General features: G+C 36.6%; 1 protein-coding gene across 12 annotated transcripts in view; it reads right to left on the reverse strand.

Moving 5' to 3' along the window:
* TNRC6B (trinucleotide repeat containing adaptor 6B) overlaps positions 1-18,085 on the reverse strand; it is a 118,169-nt gene that overhangs the window by 47,198 nt on the left and 52,886 nt on the right. The window contains exon 1 of one of the 12 annotated variants that reach the window (XM_053977148.1): positions 11,259-11,376. The exons of the other annotated variants lie outside the window; for them this stretch is intronic. The gene's annotated coding sequence lies outside the window, so the exon portion shown is untranslated. Of the gene's footprint in view, positions 1-11,258; positions 11,377-18,085 lie in introns of those variants that run through there. 12 annotated transcript variants of the gene reach the window in all.

Consider the following 18,085-nt stretch of genomic DNA (forward strand, 5'->3'; position numbering starts at 1 on the left):
AAAGAGGGACTTAAAGTGTTGAATCCCTTCTCCTGACCCACTGGCTATATTTTTGCTAATACAGCACGGCACATGGCTGGTTTCTTAATAGCAAGGACACCCTGCTGATTCACATTCTACTTTTTCTCTCTCAGGACCTTCAGGTGTTGTTTCTGCAGAGCTACTGTCTAGTCAGTGGATGTCTAGCCTGTGCTATATAGCAGGGGGCTCTTTTGACACAAGTGTAGTACTTTCCATTTACAATTGTTAAATTTCAAGAGGTTTGTCAGGCCCTTTTCTCCAGCCTACTGTGTTCCCCCTGAATGGCAACCTTAATCTCCAGAGGAGCCAACCACTCAGCCTCATTTGATATCACCTGCAAAGGTGCTGAGGGTTTGTTCCATCCCAACAAACCACATCATTAATACAGATGTTGAACATGACCAGCACCAGACTGCCCAGCTGCCAGTGTACTTTGCACTGCTGACCATAACCAGCTCTGTGTCACTGACTGGCAATGCAGATCTGGAATACTTCCTCCAAAAAATGTATTAGAGTAGAACAAAAACATAGTTCTGTACTTAGTGGTCCAGCGAGCAGGAAACTAATAACTGACACATCCTCTGCAGAAGGACTGCAGTAAGTAGCTAAACGAGCTACCCTCCACTCCAGGTCTGTACCAGGACACCACTGCATTCAGCAGCCCAGATCAATTCCATAAGTGAAGCTCAAACCTCTACTGGCAGCTTTGCCAATGTCTTACTGGGGCTTTGAACGGGTTACAAACTGGGACACAAGTATTATTGCCACCTTAACAGTCCATTCTTGTAGGTATGCACAAGAAGTACTATTAAAAGAATACTTACTATTAATATAACTGCAGTTAAAAAGGAAATGCTGACTCCTGACTACAGCATAAATCTGATTTTTAAAAGAAGAACTCTGTACTTTCTTAGATTACAAACTTCTATCTTAAGTGCCAAGAAAAGAATTCTTTTTCAACACTAAAAAAGTCGCAGGAAATGTATCTATTTCCCATGGTAACTATGCCACAGTGCACACAACAATTATGACACTTGTTTTAATGTCAGAATGTGACATTTCAGAAAAAAATACCGAGTAAGTATAATACAATTTAATCAAATGAAACCTTTTCTGCCAGAGCATCATTTGTGGCACCAGCAGAGGCTGTACAGACAGTAAAAAAACTGGATTACATAGAACCTTTAACAAGTAGTAATATTTATTTTAAACTTTGACATTTATATGTATTTGTGGTTTTCGGTCAAAAAAAAAAAAACCCAGGACCTAAAAGCCATCCTGGTAGAGACTATCTACAGATACTGGACAGAATCATAGGGGAAGGTAAAAGATAAAGAAAACATAGACAACATTATTACAGTGTTACTTGCTGCACTTTTTAACATGCTTGAAAATACTGGAGGCTTTCTTAATGTTCATGATATGGCACTTCAGAAAGCACTTCAGATCAAGAAAAAAATTAAAATATAAATATCAGTGAAGCAGTTTCTATTTAGTGACTGTTAAATTATTGGGGAAAAATCCCTCACCAAACCAAGCCCAGACACAGTCATACTGCTTACAGGCAGCTTCTACTGAATGGTGAAATGCTTGAATTCTACCTGCATGGGGATAGTATAAGGATACCCTCGCAGTTGTATAGTGGTATAATTTACATTTCATTTTGGAAAGGATCTGATTGTTTACTTTTATTCAGTTTCCAAAGAAACACTCTAAATTCATATGCTATAAAACCCAAAACACTTTATGCAAGTTAATAGTGTGACAAGTATATTACATACCTCCAGAACTGTGTATTATAAAATTTTCCACATGCAGTGCTTCAGGGCACTGTAGTAATGAAAATAACATTTATCAAACTGTAAGTAATTATTTTCATTATACTAAATCAAAATACTAAAGGTAGAATGTAGTTAATTTTATCAGTGTGAAGTTAAGAACAAGGCTTTCCACACTAAGTTATTATTCATTGGTTGTGGGTCAAGGTGGAAGAACCAGCAAGGTTGTTTTTTAAAATGTATTAGAAGTTCAAACAACTCTGTACAGCTTGCTCAGATTTTCTTGGCAAAGGTATTAAGGTTCGTATTTTCCACTGCATTTATTACCTGAGGTAATATTTATTTTTAACAGGTAAGAAAATTCGTTCAGTTACTTGCTGCAAATATTCAGTTACAAACTTTCAGGACTGTCATGATCCTTATCAGGAAGTCTAAGTTAAAGGCAGAAGCATGTAACATATTTTGGAGGTCTGGAAAATGGTATGTATATATATATATATATATATATATATATATAACCAAATTACTCTATCTTGAAATAAATCTACCTAAATATATGTTCAGCATATTCAGTTGAAGCCAGGCAGGTAAATTCTTGATATTCCATTATTACAAGGCATGCTCCATAAATTAAGGCTTATAACAAGGGTTATATAAAGCATGGGGATTTTAATAACTGCTGTTCTTGAAGACTACAAAAACCATTGTTTATTCTCAGTAGGGACAAACACTGTTCTTCTTCATCCTTAGGCCAGCTGAGCTGAGAGCTGAAGCAGGACTAAAGACAAGTAAAAAGCCCCCAGAACAAGCTGTCCAGCCAGACTGCAATAAAGCAGGACAAAGATCCAGGTGCTTTCAATTTGAATCCAACATACTGCACAAGCATAAACTGGCACTTACATTCAGCTATGCCTCACACTTCACTGGGCAAGCTGTTCACCTTGCTGAAGTACTTAAAATAAAAGTTTTGATGCCCCTTGTTCTAAACCACATCATGTGTTTTGTGCAACAAGTAAAATGCAGATATAGCACCGTGTATTAAATAAAAAACTTAAACCCTGTATTTGCATGTGTGGAGCATGGCAAATAACTATTTAATGTTATTGTGCCTTATATAATTAGGCAAATGCCTAGCTGGCTCAGTCTTAAAACAGATGTATACTTCTCAAAAGTTCCTCACTATCTTGTAATTTTAATGACAGTACGTAATCATAACCTTCCTCTGTCAGTTGAGGAAAAAACCTCACAAGTGACTGAGATTTATATTATTATGCAATAGTCAAATACAAGATGCTACAAGAGCTGACTATCAATCTTGACAATCACAAAGCTCAAATACAGACAAGATTCAGTCTGAAGAAAGAACTTGTTTACCAGCTGAGTACCATGGATTAGTGAGCTCTTAGAATTCAATAAAGATTATATGCAGTCCTTTCACAGTGCAGTTGCAGTTAAGCTCGGTGCACACTGAATTCAAACGAGAGACATCTGTAACAGGCAGAATCCAGTCTGGTCTGTGACTAGGTAACACATGCTCAGGCTCTCTTGGTGACTCTGAAATGCAACTGTTACATCCACTCCCTTCTCACCCTCTGCCCCTTGTTAATGATCTATTCACTTAAGAAATACTATGTTTAGCAGCTCAGCAAAGTTGTGTATGCTTGTTTACTTTTTACCTTTTTTCCCTTAGAATGGACTTGGGGGAAGAAAGGATGGCATTTAATAACACATGCTGCAAAACAGAGTTTTCCCAGGATATATTACAAAACAAGAGACTGCATGACCTGCTCAAGGTTACAGAATGACTCCATTGCTCACTCTGAATTCAAAACTGGTATCCTTCTGACTCCTCCTGCATTTTCACTAATAAAATAATACCACTACTGAACACTTGCAGAGTTCCTTTCATCACAGGATGTCAAAGGCCTTTATAAATATTAATTAAGCATTGCAACAACACTAAGAAGTACGTAAAACTTAATTCCGCACATGAGTAAACCCAAGCAAAGAATAAATAACTATGTTCAAAGCCGCAGGACAAGTCAGCAGTATGGAGAGAAACAGCTCTTGCCATTAAGGAACACTCCATTAGAAACAAGGACATAATTAATGCCCCAAATGTGATGTGAAGAGCCCTTCATCACCAATACATTACTATAAAACCTGGTCATGTGCAATCCTGCAAAGACCACACTAAATTTCAGGCAGCATTCTCAGGAAGACATTAATTCTGTCTTCCTCCACACACAGCAAACAGTTCTCATGAGATTTTTTTTTAAATTCTGTGTTTGTTTGGCAACTTTCCTTAGTGAAGATAAGTATGAGTGTGATACTCTTTGGTAAATTAAAATTACCCAGTAATATTGAGCTCAGACACAATTCAAATATGAAATCAGGCCTCATAAGTGCAAGTAAGCTACTTCTTAACATTCAATCACGTACTCCAGTAATTAAGGAAGCAAAATACCAGGTTTTTTTAAGAACTCAATATCCATTCTCTAAAGAAATAACCACAAGTCCAAAAGTACTGGTTTTACAAACTATAATGGAGTCATCACTTTAATGAGTACTCAGTGATCTTACAACTTGAGATACCATGTCCACATCTGACCTGCAATAAACATGACTTTTGCAGTCATTTTGTCTTTCCAGTGACTATAGCTACCACAAGAAACCAATCTGTAACACTGACAGTTTTATTGTGAAAGCTGACCGTACTAAAACATACCCAAGTTAATTGCTTCTATGTACTGCCACATTTGCAGACTTTAATGACAGAAGAGAAATTAGTTTTTATATCTCTTAAAATTGTTGTTAACCTACTGAAAAATCCCCAAGATGACTAGGTCTGAACTCCTGTTAAAAATGCACTTTAAATTCAGTTTAATTTTCATTACTCATTTTTCCCCTCAAAAAAGAGAATCTGACATTAATGTCAGCAAAAAATACTTTTGCTTTGGCGAAAGACTACTGTTTTTATGTAAGACAAAACAAGTAGCACTAAAAATATTTGCACATTCACTTTGCAGTGAACTCTGTATGAGAAAAGGAGACTGTTGTTGCAATGTTAATAAAGGAGTTAAATGAAAAATGGTGTCACTCCAACAGCCCTTCAGTTTTTTCATGGGTTTGTTTTTTATTTAAATATTCTTAATAGTTCAACAACCAATTTTATTTTGCACCAAAAAAACCAAGATTCAGTGAAGGCTGACAAAGAGTTAGTTGGCTGAAAGGAAAACGGGTTTGTGTTTTGTGTTTTACATAACAAAGTATGTTTTTCATTTGGCTACTGAATGAATGCCTGGACATCGTGTTTTGGATTTTTTCACCCTTTTGAAAGGACATAATCTGGCAGCAGAAACTTAAGTCTCTGGGCAATAAAGGTGTGTATCACCCTTATAACTTTATCTCAAGTTCTCCTATAGCACAAGACCAATTCATTATTATGTTTGGTACGCAGCTTTCATCACACAAAGCAATTTTTCCTACTCATTACATGGGACAACAGCTACTTTAAATAGTTTATGCTATCATTCAAGCATTATGCCTTCAACAGAGGACTGATGAAATTTAACAGTTTGGCTTCTATAAATGGTGTTCCACCCCCAACTAATTCTTCAAAAATCAACAGCCCAAAGTTGCTGAGTTTTCCTGAGTGAAACTAATCACCCAGTCCTCAACAAAAAAATTTTGAAGAGTCTAATCAATGCACTGCCACTTAGAAAGCCACTTCACAAAGCTGCTGATCCCTAGCTTTTATCTAGTAATGGATATCCCGTGCAAAATGTCTAATTGTATTGCAGCATATTCTCACACTTTTATGAGTCACTCTAAGCCATGGAGGACTGCATGTATACAAAAAAAGGAGTTACAACTATACTGTTACAGACCATGGTTGTAGTAAGGTCGAGATTCCACTGCAGACTAAATAAGGTCAGGATTCCCCGTGCCAGTAGCAGAGATACAGTATTTACTGTATCAAGAAATCACTCTATTTTATAAAGCTACTATTCAATATTTTTGTCCATAGGTAACCACAGGTGATAAACTACAGTCTGGTGAAACAGCAATGTTAAATTGCAAGCCAGGTGTTTCAGAGTGGGGGGGGAAAAAAAAGCTTAAATACATTTATCACTCTAGATGTGTAATTAAAATGCTGTTCTATCATACATCAACTTTGGCATGCATTTCAAGGTTTCTTTACAATATGAGAATGGATATAAACTTCCTCCTTCCCCACTTCTGTATGAAGATTTAAACACTGATAAATGTTACCTTGATAAATTAAATCACATAAACCATGTCCTTCAAATGGCTTTTAGAATCAGACGCACTGCACCATTCATAGGATGGAGCAATATCTGTAAGATGCACACGACACTGAAGTGAGTCATTCTGCTAACACACCATGCCCTCTTCTTGTTTGGGAGCTTGCACCTGCTCTTAAAAGGCTGACAGGCAGGCATCAGATCTCATTAGATCCTCTGTGAGAATGACAGACTGCACACCCTGCTCAAGAAAGTAGGTAAATCACAAGGGAATTAAAGTATTCTCTTTGCTACATTTGCTACAGACTTTCTGAAGACCAAAGCATGAGACTTGCTCCTAAAACATGAGTGAATAAATGGAAGGTGGCACTTACTAAGAAATTTGATACACTCTCAAACACTGAAGAAAACTGAACTTTATTCTGGTGAATCAGCTTAAAATAAAGAGATATGCTAGACTTGATAGCCACTTCTAAAGAATCAAGATCTCAGGGGCACTGAAAAATGACTGTGTTTGATGCTTAGGTTATATGGTAAGCACAGAGATTCTTTGCAGAGCCTGATGTGGAAGCATTTCATCCCCAGAGGCTGCTTCTCACCCTTCTTACTGCAACCAGCTGGCCCATCCTCTTCATTAGTCATTTTTCATTCAAAAATGAGATCAGTAAATTATTCAAAACATCACAACTCAGTACTCCATGTCATGACTCGTGCCTTATTAAGATGTAATCTGAAATTATTCATTGGCATGCAGAATGAAAACTAGAGAATTGTAAAGAAACTGTGTGTAGGAAACAGGAAAAATGAAAACAACACAGAAGTGCAAGATGTGACTTGTTTTGAACTGAAAGAAACTAAAAATCCTTCCTTCTGCAGCTACATAAGCAGCCAAAAAAATCAAGGCCTTTCCAAACTCATCTCCTCATATAATCACTAGAGTTTTGAGGACAAAGATGTGATAATTTTGATCTGGAATTCTAAGAAAATTATTACCTGAGATTTCAGAATACCACAAAGAACCAAATACCCTCACCAAGGCATGCAGCGTCTACAAACACCACTTGCACTCTCAATACCTATAACTTTATTTTTGACTATCCTCAACTTCAAATTCATTACTCATATGCAATGCTGATCACTCTTCCCAGTTAACAGCATCACATCAAAGCTCTCTGTAATCTACTGGTTTGCTATTTGCACGGGATACTGTAAAAAACAGTGGAAAAGACACAGACCACCAAAACATAATGGTGAACATAAGTGGCATTACTATACACTTCCCCGAATTTCAAAGGCTTAAAATTGCTGCTGTGCTTTTGAAGAACACCAGATTTAACATTAGCTATGCACCCTTCTTTCCCCATGATGAACAAATTCTTTAACAATAATTCTAAAGGCCAACATTAAATTCCTAAGCATATTGTATCATACATCTACATGTTATGATATGACTGAGTATGTATCAAGGAAAATTCCTTCTATTTTAGCAACCTCCTAGGAAAACTTCAGCAGTGTAATTCAGAAAGCAAATAAATCAGTTTCCACACTTAGGAAAAAAATCCCACCTCTTTTTCTCATACATACAAGCACACTTTATGTGCACATAATGTACAGAATGTAGAAATGCCTCACTCTTTGAAGGTTTTTAAGCTGTAATTTTTCCTCATGTTCTTGGTAAGCTTCACAACATGGACATTCTCATCAAAGTTGCTGCAACATACAAAAATTCTAAGATGACAGGAACTTGCAGACCACATACAACATGGCTATGGATAATTGTCCAGGAATGGCCACTCTCTTTTTCTGTTAATAAAGAGGGAAATTCTAAAGATGTAATCCAGAACATAATCCAGAATGAGGAAACCACTGAACTGCCACCTCAGAGATTACAGAAGAGCATGACCACAATGGTACACAAAAAATAAAAATGTTAAGTTACAAGAGAAAAAGTGAGGTAAAAATTATAGTGATATAAATGAAATTTTAGCATTTATCATATTATTGAAGTATCAAGATTAAGCTGATTTGTCTTGTTAAATTCTCCATCCAAGTAGTGTTTGCTACTTTTAGGTTGTTTTTTGCCTTCTTACATTACACAAGATAATTTTTAATCAAAACCACACATTTCTCATGTTCAGTGATGTCATGAGACACAAAGAAATAAATGCATAAAACTCACACACTATCATCTTCAAAGAGTAACAGACATTCTTTACTTCTGAGTGGTTAGAAGTGCACACTCTTTCCCAGCATCAGAAACTTTCCTAACAGAAACTGCTAAATCAGAAAAGCGTTCAGCACACAGAGCCACCTAAGTTCAGCATCTTTCCAGTGATGAATGTAATTCTGACCTCTGCTGACAGAAGATCTGAAGACTCCTATCTTTAATTAACAACTACCCCTTCCTATCTACCAGCGATAAATGTCAGAAGTGTGCAACAGAGCAGTTTCTTTTTTACATACTAGACAAAACCAGTGTATGATCACAACACGGATCTAAGATATTCACCGTTCCACAAAGCACTGCACTGCTAATCTATTCAGTTAAACCTTCTCTCGATCCTCTTTAAGAAAGGTAGCTCTGCATAAAGACAGGTCAACTCTTTGCTGCTATATAAAGTTGAAGGTTAAAATACATAAGCTGATGTGGGAGACTATTTCCTGCTGAAAGAAAAGCCCTTTAAACACTAGAGCCTCAAATCTAATTTGTCAGCTTATTGATGCTTCCATGTGTACTGCCAGTGCAAAGAGTCTATCTTTCTGTGAAGCCACTGTTTTGGATAAATGGTTAATGCTACCTAGCAGAAAATTAGCATGACCTTATAGTAGAAGAAATACAGAATTCAGTCACACATGTAAGCATTTAAAATTCCAAATTTTAGGTTAAAGACCAGACCTTTAGCTTTAATCAAATCTATCTGCTAAGCTGGAAGTGCCAACTGGACTTATGATTATCAGTAAATGTGACCTACACTTGACTGACCTAAATGGCGAAGTGCACCAAGTAAGACTCACCCAACTTCTTCTTATGCTCTTTCTAAAGAGTATAAAAGAAAAAAATGCATTTGGCTTCACTGGAAAAATTCTTAGTTAAACCAGCCCTTTATATGCTTACTTTTAACTAACACCTTGTTTTAACAAAAGAGTGGGGTAAACTTTATACAGCCACTGAGGCTATGCTACCAACTTAAGGGGCAACACAGCTCGTAATGAAACAAGCTCATCTGGGTCTCCCACTCACCACTGCAGAATCTAGCCCATAACACTGTTACTGGTGATGACTGGTTAGCAACCTCAAACTCAGCAAGTCATCACTACCTGGTTACAGTATTTCTGGAAGACCTGCTGGGAAGAACTATACAGTTTATTTACAATATATTACCAACTGTAATAGGTGAATAAAGCAAGAACTGCCAGAACAAAATCTACCTCTGAAGTGGTCCAGGCTTATACAACAAACCTGACAATGCCAATTTAAATGTCTTCTGAAGCCACAGCTGAAGGCAAGTGGGACTTGTAAACACTTAAAGAGCTGAAACCAAAAGGGAAACTCAAAGGATTTTCCACTGGGCTTGGTTTGGAGTAAGCGCTTGTGGGGCACTTGGTTGCTCATTGGGTTTAAACCATGACAGTGCATAAAAAAGGAGGGTGAATAAAAAAGCAGACCATTGTAATACTCAAATTACTTATTCTGATTTTCATTAACTACCAATGAAATTTTTAGATGCATCCTCAAAGTGCACACCACTCAGAGTCAATTCTTTCCAAAGAATGAGGCATAGTCACACTGCACACACCAGGAGACATCAGTGCTTCAACTCATCAGGAGTGAGATATTTTACTGTTAAGCTTTTGATACTTGGACTTCTTTTTAAAACTTATTTAGTGTTTTTGTTACTTTCAACAAACAAAATGAAACTTACTTCCTGGTAAGCAAACCAAAACCACTTCTGTTTTGTTTGGTTCTGGGTTTTTTTTAGTTTGTATTTTCTGGATAAGTTCCATGTTCATAATTTAGGAAAATAACCTTACTATACATTTGCATAAAGCCTCAGTTAGCAAGACACAGCACACAGATTAATAAAGGCACCTCATGTAAAAAAAAAAAAACAAAAACAAAAAAAAAAAGAACCCAAAAAACCACACCCCAAAAACAAAAAACAAACCAACAAAAAAAAAAAAACCAAACCAAAAAACCCAAAAAAACCAAAAAAAAACCAAAAAAACCCCCCCAAAAAACCCCCCCAAAAAAGCCCCCAACACCTCTACATTGCTACTAGAGCTTGCTATTAATGACATTTTAGCTGGAAAAGAAGCCCCTTTAAAGTCCTGTGAAATGGACTTTAAAATCCCCAGCAAGATTTTTAACAGCAAAGAAAAACAACTCATAATGGTGATGTTCATTCTATAATAATATCTTAGATCAAAGCCTTCTTCCTAAAGGGAGCTCTGGAAGTAACTAGAGCTGCCCATACATTCAATAGAAGCTACTCCAAGCTTTTACTTCAGGAAGAAAATACTGGGCAGCAAACCTACAGCAGGCTCTCGCTTCTTTCATACAGCACTGAAGGATAACAATGTTTAAAGCCTCATTAAAAACTCTACAAGTGTTAAATACAGATGTGAGTTTCATTTTAATAAACAGTCAACTTCAGGCACACCATCTCTGAACTAGGTTTCACTTGATTTTAAAACATCAAAGAAAATCAAATTTCAGGGCATTTTCTTTATGTCATTAGTGTTTCTCAAGGTAGCATGCAGAGCAGTAGCTTTTAAGCCTGAATTCCTCTACACTCAGAAAAAGCCCTTAGTCTGACCTCAAGGCACTGCACTAGGGTTTGTCACAATTTGTGACCGAGCTATGTTAATCACACTCCTTGGCAAGTAGAAACCCACAAGTGCTGAACCAACTTTTAACACCAAAGTTTTAGCACTTGAAATTTTTAGAAAGGTGAATGACACAATTCCATCTCTTTACCCACATTATGATTTTGGTTAAATCAGCCTTGTTCCCTTAAATCCATGAAGGGGAAAAAAAAAAATTCTATTCACAATTCAATACAGCTGTGCATGACTGGCTTTAACCCCAGGCCACAAGCCAGGAACTTCTGAGTTCAAGTCTGGCTCTGCCTCTGACTTTTTGTGTGGCCTCTAGATTTCTCTGCTGCTCCTCTAATGTCTGTACACTTACCTTACAGAAAGGCACTTGCTTCATTTGTACAGGCTTTTCCCAAACACAGAACTCAAATTTACTTTGAGAGCCATTTTTATTGTGTATTGAACACCATGCTCTGCCAAAAAGTCTCTCTACCTGTCAGTTGATATCTGGTGGTTTTTAACTGTAGTAACTGCCAACATGCACTTACTACATATATGCATACACACACCCATATGAGACACATGCAAATAGAAAAATATCTAGTAAGCTGGAAAATAGACAATTATTTCAAAGTTTCTTAACAAATAAGAAGAAAAAATGAAACTGAATTACATACTATAATTCAACGTACAATGACGAGCCATCTACAACCTTTTTCTTTTTAATGCACTGATCCAGTGATGAAGCCTGTTTTTAACAGCTTTGCATAAAACAAATAGAGTAAGCAATACTCAAGATTGCTTAACAACAACTAATATATAGAATATTACCTAAACAATAGAAGAATGGCCTAAGAATGCAAAGGGGAGGAAGCATTTAAGCTTAACCAAGTTATCTAACACTAATTGATGCATCATTTAAAAGATAAAGTTTTTTGAAGAAAAAGATCAAGAGAAGTTACATAAATTTAAGCTGACCCTATATTTGGCCAGTCCATGGTAGGAGAGTTTCACTTCACATTACCTGGACTGAAGCAGAACATTACAGAGACTGACACAGCCAACCTCAGTTTTTTCTGAGCATGAAACAGCCAAATACAGCTCATCATCTTTAAAACAGTCACCTTTAAATTCATATCTGAGAAAAAATCTTGTCCCCAAGACTTTATTAAGACAGGCTGACTTTCCAAAAATTAACCTGTTTGGATTTTAATAGGCCAACTGCAGCAAGCTAGCTTAAAGAACTCTGCAACTGAGGCTTTAGGGTACATTAAGCTGCAAAAGTAAATTCTAGACTCTCGAAGTTAGCTTTTGTCTGCTTTTGCCTTTTTCATCTTGTTATACCTAAAATCTAGTAAAACCACACTTCCTACAGTTTTTCTGTGTCAGGATATATATTTTATTTATAGTAACTGGCAAAAATGTAGAGCAAAGCTATCTTCTAATTAACAACACAGCAGAGTTAATTTGATGTAGAATAATATGTTATTTTGTGATAAAAACAGTCACTCAAGGACTTCATCAGAAGTCACCATTCCAGAACAGCTACCGTGCAAGATGAGGTGGTGAAATGCAAATTCAGACAGCTTTTGCACAAGAAGACTAAACTGGTTCCAACAGCTGAAAAATTATCTGCATGCAAGGCTTAGGATTCTCCCATCCCAAGTCACTTACTAAGCCTTCCTACTATAATTCAGAGACTTTAAAAACATATTTTCCAATTAAGTTAGGATAAACACCTTATTGAAGAAGTACATGTAACCAAACTTACTAGGAAGACTTAATCTCCACCCAGATGAGATTTTGTTTAGTCTCCCACACCACCATCAGTGTGTCTCCATCGGACAAGGCAGTCACGAATGCTACAGAGCAAGGCCAGTGTACTGGTTAGCAAGTGTTCCTGCCCAGGTGATCTAGATCTGCTCTGAATAGATTACAGGACACAGGCAAAGACAAAAATCAAACAAAAATAACCCTAATGCCCTGTACTCTTTCTCAGCATTGCTTGGTTGATATGTATCAAGCAGATAATGTGAACATTACCTGCAAATGAACAGAAATCTTGACTCGGTAACACAAGGCTATTTAATTTAAAATTCCCATTAATATTGCTGCAACTGACTTCTGTAGCAGCTGGAACCTTCATTTATCGTAGGCTGAAAAAAGCTTTTGGGGTTTTACCTCAGGTTAACCAAGCATTTTTAGAGACAATTTGAACCTAGCCCACATTTAGATTCCAACCAGTGCACATGAACTTGTAATGACATCTGCAAAGAAAAAGAGAGCTAGATATAAAATGACATTATATATAACCTCAACAGGACATCCTCCATTTCCATGTGCCATATTTTATCCAGTTTTAAGCGCATTATTTTGTACTTTTCTTATATTTATCATAGAAGACCCCTTAACTAAAACAGTGAGGCAATAATGCTACTAGTACCCAAGTAAAATCTAGCAAAATAGGTAAGGTTTATTTATATAGTCTTAACTAGGATATAGAAGAATTCATTTTTAAAAATTCACATGGGAATGAAACAATCTACTATTTTCTGCTTCACAGAACAACTGGTTTTCAGTGTACATTGGAATACACTAGGAAAAAAACATGCTAAGTTTTGGTACCTTCTGTCCTCTCTTCCCCTGCATATAGAAGGTAGCCATTTTCACTTTTATTGTCCTCAAACACACTCCAAATAAGAAGGAGAACAGCTTGGAAAAAATGCTGCAAGAGCTACCAGATTAGGATTTCCATGCATTATAACACCAAAATTCACTTGTATGTTGTAATCAAATCATCCTCCCTGTGAACTGCTCAGCAAAAGGCTGAGCACAAACATGCTGTATATTTAGCAGGCAAAGTGATGTATCAGAATATTTCAGCTTCACTTTAGTTGACGAAGTTCTCCGTAGTAGCCAACCTCTTGCTAAATAAAGCTGTTTTGTAGTCAAGTATATCTAGAGTATCAACACAGAATTAGAACCATGTGCTTTAAATCAGACCCTGAATCTGGCATGATTGCTTAAGCAAAATTATATACAATTAAAAATATAAATACTAATACAGAAGCTGCAACAAGAGCGTGAATGCTGCTACATTAGCACCCTAATATTAAGTTGCAATGTCTTCTACTACCAACACTAAAATTCAAACCAGGGGAAAAAAAGTGGAAGAAAATACTGAAGACTTAATTTAAGGACGGTTTAAGTGACACAGGACTCTGCATCCTGGAAAACTGGATAGCTCAGGCACAACCAAGTTCACAAACATACAATGAACCAGAATGACAACACATTTGTGTATATTTGCCACAGAGCACATGTAAAATGGGACAATTAAGCTCGACTCTAATTAATGGTTAAGTGGCATTAACAGATTATACACTTAACCTTTCCTATTTTCATATAGGTCAACTAGCTCAAAAAACTCAGAATCTACAAAAGCCATTTTAAAAACCCCAATTCCAGCACTTTCACTGCAGCTTAAATTTTGCCATTTCCTATGTACACGGAGGCTGTGCCCAGCAGCCACTGAGATTACAAGTGGACAGCAGATTTATGACTATGTTATTCAGCAAATGCTGTGCTTAAAAAGGGGGAAAAAAACCCCACTGAGAATATCAGAAGTAATTTTTCCTGTTTTTTTTATTTTTTAAAGAAATACTTCTCTGATTCAGAAATTAAGGCAATATTCTGCTTTAGTTCAAAATGGTTCAGCTGCTATACTCAGACTTGTACTTCAGGAAGCCTTATATCTACATCTGCTAAGCACACTGGGAAAGATAAGCATGCTTCCCTTATTTTAACATGCACAGTGGGGTTTCATGTAATTTTAAGGAACTAAAAAAGAATGGTCACCTTGATTTTAAAAAATTCATGTCTTTCTGCTTTTTAGTTGCTGAAGTAACTATGCTATCCGAAGCACACCCAACTACAATGGAGCTCTATGTCAAAATGATGCTCTTCTGACAAAAATTAGACACTTCTTTGTTTGCAGAGAATGTATCTATAAAAATAAACATTAAAAAGCTGAAGGGTTTTTTCGCTAGACTGCCTCCTATTTCTTGCTGCTCTTATTGGAGCTACCTCAAAATTTCATCTCCCCCACTGCTAAAATGTGGCCTCACACATCCCATGCTAAGAGAAGAATTCCCCTGCTGGCATGAAATCAAACACAATTGTATCTTGATACCTTATTTCAGTTTTGCTGTAGTAAATTCCAAGGTCACATTTCACTTTTAAAAGTCTCAATTTAACACACGTTTTTATTAATATAAACACGCTTTATACTTTTAAGCATTTTTCCACCTATCAGTGTCAAGGTATTCTTAGATGATTTTCTCTGCCTAACATGTACAAACATCCATTTAACTGAGTTCAGACACAAACGGTACCACTGTAAGGAGCAGTAGTCAACTTTCATTCTTACTAACTGTGTTTTTTAACAAAACTGCCCTCACTAGTTTATCTCCAGCTGTATTAGCACACATTTTTCCATGGTGTTTAACCCGTTTTGGTTTGTTCTGCCTTTAAAGTACATCTCGTGTTGTATTAATCTATCTTCTCTTAGGTACCTGAAAAAACTCCATGGGTTGTATATCTTATGTTTTCTCACGTGACTAAACAGGCTAATTAAAAGTAGTCCTTAAAGTACAACATCTTGAATGAGAGGTCCTTCAATTTAGTCATGCTATAACCCAAATATCACATCAGCCAGTTCTTAAGACACAACTTCTTAGAAATTATTAAAAAATAGACAATTGTAGTAACAGCAGGGCATTTCATCCCTAAACTATAATGCCAGCATACTGTATACAGACAGGAAAACAGCCTTCAAAATGCCAATATCCATTAACTTTAGGAATTCCCTTCAGAAGCGTGTTGATGGCACAGAAAAAAAAAAAACAACACCAAAACCAAAGAAAAAAATAATCAGGGTTTGTATATATTCATGCTGCTCCCAGAACATATGTTTTGTCTCAGCAAGAAAAAAACCCCAAAACCACCAAAATAAAACCCCAACCAAACAAACACAAAACATAAAACCCCCCGTTGTGTTCTTTAGTAGGAAGCCTACATGTAAAGGAGAACTGAAGCAGTGACAAGTGCTAAATGTACAGCTCTGGAGTTGGAATTCACAACAAATACAGAAGGGCATCGTTCCTCCTGTGTTCTGAAGAACAATTATGGCAGCATCACAATAACAAAATATAAATATTCTCAATATGTAGTATTTATCTCCATGATAGCACCACATTTGCCTTTAATGCTGAAATGGCATGAACTGTTATCGCCCAACTTTAAGCAACTTGTTTGTCAAATATTTGAAATACAGCACATGCAATCATACCATGTAAGATTGCTAATGCTAGCATTACATTAGCAACTAAAGATTTCAGAAGAAATATATCTTTGTATTAATCTAACCTGAATTTTACACCATTAATTCTGGAGCAATAATTTAGCCCAATAGTTAAAGTTTAACTACTTGAAATCTAAGGTAACAAAGCTAGAACCCTGATACACCTGATTCCCTTGACAGGACATGAAATACAGGTCCTTGGAGCTAAACATCCTACGGATCTTATTTTCTTGCCCCAAATCTTAAATTTTTTAAACAGGAAACCAATACTTAACAAGGTGAAACAACTCTTAGGAAGGCTGTAGATGGCTTCCTAATCAATTAAAGCAACAAACCACTGAATCTTTTCAGTTATGAGCTACTACCAGCTGAAGAGAGTACCAAGGGTGCAGATTCCAAGAAATGTTCAAAATAAACTATAAATTAAACTTCTCACCTTCCACCCTAGTCCAAAGGAATGTAGATCCACAATAACCAGAATTAAAGAACTTTGTTTCAAGATACAAGACAAGTTTCTAAAGGGGTACTAGGAAACTTGTGGATAAAAATTCTCTTCCAGAAATACTCTCTTTCTATGGATTTTTTTTCCTCATAGATTTGGCACTTTCTCCTCTACTAAGCCACCTACTAATAAGTAAGAAACAAAAAAAAAATCTTAAAAAGGTTAAGTTCAGCTGAAATCAGCTGGCAAAGACTGCATAATCTCACAAAGTTTCTTTTTCTTCCTTCTCAGCAGGAGAGAAAGAGGCTAAAAGAAAAGCAACTGCAACTAAGCATACTGATCTTTCAGTCACTTGTTTTCCCTGAATTTTTTCCCATTAGAATTGCAGACTCCTGTATATTGAAGCTCAATGGTAATAAGGCTTTTCTTGTCAATTATTTCTCAAGAATCTCTTAGATGTAGTGCAAAAATCTCCAGGGGTTCTGCTGACTACAGACTTCACTCTAGCTTTCAACCCTCTAAAACAGTCTGCTTTGGAAAGGGAGTGATTCCTGTAGATACCAACAACAATTGACATGCAAATGCAAACAGAAAAATTTAATAAAGCTTCTGAACTCATCACCATCACTGCAAACTGAAGGAAGCAAAAAAATTTCCCCTGCCCCCATGCCTCTGTAAGCTTCAAACTGATCTAGAAATTGCAACTCAAGTCAGGTCTCTCAAATTTAAGTGTTTTGTTCCTGCTGTACTGCAGGAATGCACCGAATACAAACAGCATTGAGAACTGCCCAGATTCACACTTAAAATCCTATGGCTGCACAGACTGCACAGTACTCAACACAGCCTGCAGTGAGATCTGAGGGGTCAAAAGCATATTTATAAGAGGAATTATTTTAATTGGTCTTTCCTATTCACAATTACAGTCTCACAAAGCTGCTCAAATGTTTGACAGACTCCTTATTGGAATGATTTCTATTATTCTCAATAGCTGCCTTTTGTCTGACCCACAACAGCTTCTGTAGCTAGGAGCAGTAGCAGTTATTGGGAACCACCCTGTATTCCATCACCTTAACCATCAAACTACATGTGCAAACATCTACACATGCTGCAAGTGTGTAACATAGGCAGTAAGGCATGAAGGTAAAAAAAAAAAAAAATACAGAAAAGGCAAGTACTGTTCTGAAGTGCAGATTCTGGGAAGACTACATCCTACAATACTGCCAGCTCAGGACACAACTTGGGTTTTCTTTACTTGCTCAGTTCAGCCATCCCGTTCTACAGCAATTATCACAAACTGCAGTAACTGATGTTTCTGTCCAGTAAGCATTAAATCTGAGAATACTCCTACTTTAGGCTGCATTTGAAAACAGTTCTAATGTCTAATTATTGTTTGTCA

Source organism: Vidua macroura, chromosome 5 (assembly GCF_024509145.1).
Source record: "Vidua macroura isolate BioBank_ID:100142 chromosome 5, ASM2450914v1, whole genome shotgun sequence".
In the NCBI taxonomy this organism is placed as follows: Eukaryota; Metazoa; Chordata; class Aves; order Passeriformes; family Viduidae; genus Vidua; species Vidua macroura.